The sequence below is a fragment of the Phalangium opilio genome, unplaced genomic scaffold (assembly GCF_054372755.1).
Source record: "Phalangium opilio isolate 3A_F unplaced genomic scaffold, DU_Popi_V2 ptg001675l_1, whole genome shotgun sequence".
Classification (NCBI taxonomy): Eukaryota; Metazoa; Arthropoda; class Arachnida; order Opiliones; family Phalangiidae; genus Phalangium; species Phalangium opilio.
In genome coordinates, this window is record NW_028324261.1 from 873,701 (window position 1) to 880,938 (window position 7,238).

Sequence of the window (7,238 nt, forward strand, 5' to 3'; positions counted from 1 at the left end):
AACCAATAGGTTGGTGGTTCGAGCCCATCCGGGAGCGGTGTTGTGAGGTCTCAGATGTGACGTAAAAAGTCAAGGTTTTTCCACAATACCTGACGAACACTTAATTTTTGGGCTTCCATGGCGCAATGGTTAGCGCGTTCGGCTGTTAACCGAAAGGTTGGTGGTTCGAGCCCACCCGGGAGAGGTGTTGTGGGGTCTCAGATGTAGCGTTAAAAGTCAAAACGTTTCCACAATACGTGACAACCATTTAATTTCTGAGCCTCCGTGGCTCAATGGTTAGCGCGTTCGGCTGTTAACCTATAGGTTAGTGGTTCGAGCCCACCCGGGAGCGGCGTTGTGGGATCTCAAATGTAACGTAGAAAGCCAAAGTTTTTCCACAATACCTGACGATCATATAATTTTTGGGCTTCCGTGGCGCAATGGTTAGGGCGTTCGGCTGTTAACCAATAGGTTGGTGGTTCGAGCCCACCCGGGCGCGGTGTTGTGGGGTCTCAAACGTAACGTAGAAAGCCAATGTTTTTCCACAATACCTGACGACCATTTAATTTTTGGGCTTCCGTGGCGCAATGATTAGCGCGTTCAGCTGTTAATCGAAAGGTTGAAGGTTCGAGCCCACCAGGGAGAGGTGTTGTGGGGTCTCAGAAGTAGCGTAAAAAGTCAAAACTTTTCCACAATACGTGACAACCATTTAATTTCTGAGCTTCCGTGGCTCAATGGTTAGCGCTTTCGTGCTGTTAACCAATAGGTTGGTGGTTCGAGCCCATCCGGGAGCGGTGTTGTGAGGTCTCAGAAGTGACGTAAAAAGTCAAGGTTTTTACACAATACGTGACAACCATTTAATTTCTGAGCTTCCGTGGCTCAATGGTTAGCGCTTTCGGCTGTTAACCAATAGGTTAGTGGTTCGAGCCCATCCGGGAGCGGTGTTGTGAGGTCTCAGATGTGACTTAAAAAGTCAAGGTTTTTCCACAATACCTGACGAGCATTTAATTTTTGGGCTTCCGTGGCGCAATGGTTAGCGCGTTCAGCAGTTAACAAATAGGTTAGTGGTTCGAGCCCACCCGGGAGAGGCGTTGTGGGATCTCAAACGTAACGTAGAAAGCCAAAGTTTTTCCACAATACCTGACGACCATTTAATTTTTGGGCTTCCGTGGCGCAATGGTTAACGCGTTCGGCTGTTAACCAATAGGTTGGTGGTTCGAGCCCACCTGGGAGCGGTGTTGTGGGATCTCAAATGTAACGTAGAAAGCCAAAGTTTTTCCACAATACGTGACGACCATTTAATTTCTGAGCTTCCGTGGCTCAATGGTTAGCGCGTTCGGCTGTTAACCAATAGGTTGGTGGTTCGAGCCCATCCGGGAGCGGTGTTGTGAGGTCTCTGATGTGACGTAAAAAGTCAAGGTTTTTCCACAATACCTGACGAACACTTAATTTTTGGGCTTCCATGGCGCAATGGTTAGCGCGTTCGGCTGTTAACCGAAAGGTTGGTGGTTCGAGCCCACCCGGGAGAGGTGTTGTGGGGTCTCAGATGTAGCGTTAAAAGTCAAAACGTTTCCACAATACGTGACAACCATTTAATTTCTGAGCCTCCGTGGCTCAATGGTTAGCGCGTTCGGCTGTTAACCTATAGGTTAGTGGTTCGAGCCCACCCGGGAGCGGCGTTGTGGGATCTCAAATGTAACGTAGAAAGCCAAAGTTTTTCCACAATACCTGACGATCATTTAATTTTTGGGCTTCCGTGGCGCAATGGTTAGGGCGTTCGGCTGTTAACCAATAGGTTGGTGGTTCGAGCCCACCCGGGCGCGGTGTTGTGGGGTCTCAAACGTAACGTAGAAAGCCAATGTTTTTCCACAATACCTGACGACCATTTAATTTTTGGGCTTCCGTGGCGCAATGATTAGCGCGTTCAGCTGTTAATCGAAAGGTTGAAGGTTCGAGCCCACCCGGGAGAGGTGTTGTGGGGTCTCAGAAGTAGCGTAAAAAGTCAAAACTTTTCCACAATACGTGACAACCATTTAATTTCTGAGCTTCCGTGGCTCAATGGTTAGCGCTTTCGTGCTGTTAACCAATAGGTTGGTGGTTCGAGCCCACCCGGGAGCGGTGTTGTGGGATCTCAAATGTAACGTAGAAAGCCAAAGTTTTTCCACAATACGTGACGACCATTTAATTTCTGAGCTTCCGTGGCTCAATGGTTAGCGCCTTCGGCTGTTAACCAATAGGTTTGGTGGTTGGAGCCCATCCGGGAGCGGTGTTGTGAGGTCTCAGAAGTGACGTAAAAAGTCAAGGTTTTTACACAATACCTGACAAGCATTTAATTTTTGGGCTTCCGTGGCGCAATGGTTAGCGCGTTCAGCGGTTAACAAATAGGTTAGTGGTTCGAGCCCACCCGGGAGCGGCGTTGTGGGATCTCAAACGTAACGTAGAAAGCCAAAGTTTTTCCACAATACCTGACGACCATTTAATTTTTGGGTTTCCGTGGCGCAATGGTTAACGCGTTCGGCTGTTAACAAATAGGTTGGTGGTTCGAGCCCACCCGGGAGCGGTGTTGTGGGATCTCAAATGTAACGTAGAAAGCCAAAGTTTTTCCACAATACGTGACAACCATTTAATTTCTGAGCTTCCGTGGCTGAATGGTTAGCGCGTTCAGCTTTTAACCAATAGGGTGGTGGTTCGAGCCCACCCGGGAGCGGTGTTGTGGGATCTCAAATGTAACGTAGAAAGACAAAGTTTTTCCACAATACCTGACGACCATTTATTTTTTGGGCTTCCTTGGCGCAATGGTTAGCGCGTTCGGCTGTTAACCGAAAGGTTGGTGGTTCGAGCCCAACCGAGAGAGGTGTTGTAGGGTCTCAGATGTAACGTAATAAGTCATAACTTATCCACAACACCTGACAACCATTTAATTTCTGAGCTTTCGTGGCTCAATGGTTAGCGCGTTCGGCTGTTAACCAATAGGTTGGTGGTTCGAGCCCATCCGGGAGCGGTGTTGTGAGGTCTCAGAAGTGACGTAAAAAGTCAAGGTTTTTACACAATACCTGACGAGCATTTAATTTTTGGGCTTCCGTGGCGCAATGGTTAGCGCGTTCAGCAGTTAACAAATAGGTTAGTGGTTCGAGCCCACCCGGGAGCGGCGTTGTGGGATCTCAAACGTAACGTAGAAAGCCAAAGTTTTTCCACAATACCTGACGACCATTTAATTTTTGGGCTTCCGTGGCGCAATGGTTAACGCGTTCGGCTGTTAACAAATAGGTTGGTGGTTCGAGCCCACCCGGGAGCGGTGTTGTGGGATCTCAAATGTAACGTAGAAAGCCAAAGTTTTTCCACAATACGTGACAACCATTTAATTTCTGAGCTTCCGTGGCTGAATGGTTAGCGCGTTCAGCTTTTAACCAATAGGGTGGTGGTTCGAGCCCACCCGGGAGCGGTGTTGTGGGATCTCAAATGTAACGTAGAAAGACAAAGTTTTTCCACAATACCTGACGACCATTTATTTTTTGGGCTTCCTTGGCGCAATGGTTAGCGCGTTCGGCTGTTAACCGAAAGGTAGGTGGTTCGAGCCCAACCGAGAGAGGTGTTGTAGGGTCTCAGATGTAACGTAATAAGTCATAACTTATCCACAACACCTGACAACCATTTAATCTCTGAGCTTCCGTGGCTCAATGGTTAGCGCGTTCGGCTGTTAACCAATAGGTTGGTGGTTCGAGCCCATCCGGGAGCGGTGTTGTGAGGTCTCAGATATAACGTAAAATGTCAGAGTTTTTCCACAATACCTGACGAACATTTAATTTTTGGGCTTCCGTGGCGCAATGGTTAGCGCGTTCGGCTGTTAACCAATAGGTTGGTGGTTCGAGCCCATCCGGGATTGGTGTTGTGAGGTCTCAGATGTGACGTAAAAAGTCAAGGTTTTTACACAATACCTGACGAGCATTTAATTTTTAGCTTCCGTGGCGCAATGGTTAGCGCGTTCAGCAGTTAACAAATAGGTTAGTGGTTCGAGCCCACCCGGGAGCGGCGTTGTGGGATCTCAAACGTAACGTAGAAAGCCAAAGTTTTTCCACAATACCTGACGACCATTTAATTTTTGGGCATCCGTGGCGCAATGGTTAACGCGTTCGGCTGTTAACCAATAGGTTGGTGGTTCGAGCCCACCCGGGAGCGGTGTTGTGGGATCTCAAATGTAACGTAGAAAGCCAAAGTTTTTCCACAATACGTGACGACCATTTAATTTCTGAGCTTCCGTGGCTCAATGGTTAGCGCGTTCGGCTGTTAACCAATAGGTTGGTGGTTCGAGCCCATCCGGGAGCGGTGTTGTGAGGTCTCAGAAGTGACGTAAAAAGTCAAGGTTTTTCCACAATACCTGACGAACTATTAATTTTTGGGCTTCCATGGCGCAATGGTTAGCGCGTTCGGCTGTTAACCGAAAGGTTGGTGGTTCGAGCCCAACCGGGAGAGGTTTTGTAGGGTCTCAGATGTAACGTAATAAGTCATAACTTATCCACAACACCTGACAACCATTTAATTTCTGAGCTTTCGTGGCTCAATGGTTAGCGCGTTCGGCTGTTAACCAATAGGTTGGTGGTTCGAGCCCATCCGGGAGCGGTGTTGTGAGGTCTCAGAAGTGACGTAAAAAGTCAAGGTTTTTACACAATACCTGACGAGCATTTAATTTTTGGGCTTCCGTGGCGCAATGGTTAGCGCGTTCAGCAGTTAACAAATAGGTTAGTGGTTCGAGCCCACCCGGGAGCGGCGTTGTGGGATCTCAAACGTAACGTAGAAAGCCAAAGTTTTTCCACAATACCTGACGACCATTTAATTTTTGGGCTTCCGTGGCGCAATGGTTAACGCGTTCGGCTGTTAACAAATAGGTTGGTGGTTCGAGCCCACCCGGGAGCGGTGTTGTGGGATCTCAAATGTAACGTAGAAAGCCAAAGTTTTTCCACAATACGTGACAACCATTTAATTTCTGAGCTTCCGTGGCTGAATGGTTAGCGCGTTCAGCTTTTAACCAATAGGGTGGTGGTTCGAGCCCACCCGGGAGCGGTGTTGTGGGATCTCAAATGTAACGTAGAAAGACAAAGTTTTTCCACAATACCTGACGACCATTTATTTTTTGGGCTTCCTTGGCGCAATGGTTAGCGCGTTCGGCTGTTAACCGAAAGGTAGGTGGTTCGAGCCCAACCGAGAGAGGTGTTGTAGGGTCTCAGATGTAACGTAATAAGTCATAACTTATCCACAACACCTGACAACCATTTAATCTCTGAGCTTCCGTGGCTCAATGGTTAGCGCGTTCGGCTGTTAACCAATAGGTTGGTGGTTCGAGCCCATCCGGGAGCGGTGTTGTGAGGTCTCAGATATAACGTAAAATGTCAGAGTTTTTCCACAATACCTGACGAACATTTAATTTTTGGGCTTCCGTGGCGCAATGGTTAGCGCGTTCGGCTGTTAACCAATAGGTTGGTGGTTCGAGCCCATCCGGGATTGGTGTTGTGAGGTCTCAGATGTGACGTAAAAAGTCAAGGTTTTTACACAATACCTGACGAGCATTTAATTTTTAGCTTCCGTGGCGCAATGGTTAGCGCGTTCAGCAGTTAACAAATAGGTTAGTGGTTCGAGCCCACCCGGGAGCGGCGTTGTGGGATCTCAAACGTAACGTAGAAAGCCAAAGTTTTTCCACAATACCTGACGACCATTTAATTTTTGGGCATCCGTGGCGCAATGGTTAACGCGTTCGGCTGTTAACCAATAGGTTGGTGGTTCGAGCCCACCCGGGAGCGGTGTTGTGGGATCTCAAATGTAACGTAGAAAGCCAAAGTTTTTCCACAATACGTGACGACCATTTAATTTCTGAGCTTCCGTGGCTCAATGGTTAGCGCGTTCGGCTGTTAACCAATAGGTTGGTGGTTCGAGCCCATCCGGGAGCGGTGTTGTGAGGTCTCAGAAGTGACGTAAAAAGTCAAGGTTTTTCCACAATACCTGACGAACTATTAATTTTTGGGCTTCCATGGCGCAATGGTTAGCGCGTTCGGCTGTTAACCGAAAGGTTGGTGGTTCGAGCCCAACCGGGAGAGGTTTTGTGGGGTCTCAGATGTAACGTAAAATGTCAGAGTTTTTCCACAATACCTGACGAACATTTAATTTTTGGGCTTCCGTGGCGCAATGGTTAGCGCGTTCGGCTGTTAACCAATAGGTTGGTTGTTCGAGCCCATCCGGGAGCGGTGTTGTGAGGTCTCAGATGTGACGTAAAAAGTCAAGGTTTTCACACAATACCTGACGAGCATTTAACTTTTGGGCTTCCGTGGCGCAATGGTTAGCGCGTTCGGCTGTTAACCAATAGGTTGGTTGTTCGAGCCCATCCGGGAGCGGTGTTGTGAGGTCTCAGATGTGACGTAAAAAGTCAAGGTTTTTACACTATACCTGACGAGCATTTAATTTTTAGCTTCCGTGGCGCAATGGTTAGCGCGTTCAGCAGTTAACAAATAGGTTAGTGGTTCGAACCCACCCGGGAGCGGCGTTGTGGGATCTAAAACGTAACGTAGAAAGCCAAAGTTTTTCCACAATACCTGACGACCATTTAATTTTTGGGCTTCCGTGGCTCAATGGTTAGCGCGTTCGGCTGTTAACCAATAGGTTGGTGGTTCGAGCCCATCCGGGAGCGGTGTTGTGAGGTCTCAGAAGTGACGTAAAAAGTCAAGGTTTTTCCACAATACCTGACGAACATTTAATTTTTGGGCTTCCATGTTGCAATGGTTAACGCGTTCGGCTGTTAATTAATAGGTTGGTGGTTCGAACCCACCCGGGAGCGGTGTTGTGGGATCTCAAATGTAACGTAGAAAGCCAAAGTTTTTCCACAATACGTGACGACCATTTAATTTCTGAGCTTCCGTGGCTCAATGGTTAGCGCGTTCGGCTGTCAACCAATAGGTTGGTGGTTCGAGCCCATCCGGGAGCGGTGTTGTGAGGTCTCAGAAGTGACGTAAAAAGTCAAGGTTTTTCCACAATACCTGACGAACATTTAATTTTTGGGCTTCCATGGCGCAATGGTTAGCGCGTTCGGCTGTTAACCGAAAGGTTGGTGGTTCGACCCCAACCGGGAGAGGTGTTGTGGGGTCTCAGATGTAGCGTAAAAAGTCAAAACTTTTCCTCAATACGTGACAACCATTTAATTTCTGAGCTTCCGTGGCTGAATGGTTAGCGCGTTCAGCTTTTAACCAATAGGGTGGTGGTTCGAGCACACCCGGGAG

The 7,238-nt window shown here is 48.1% G+C and overlaps 1 non-coding gene across 1 annotated transcript; it reads left to right on the forward strand.

Annotated features, from left to right (window-relative positions):
* Positions 1-6,873: 6,873 nt before the first annotated feature.
* TRNAD-GUC (transfer RNA aspartic acid (anticodon GUC)) lies at positions 6,874-6,946 on the forward strand. Its single transcript has one exon. It is a non-coding gene; the product is annotated as a tRNA-Asp (tRNA).
* Positions 6,947-7,238: the final 292 nt, after the last annotated feature.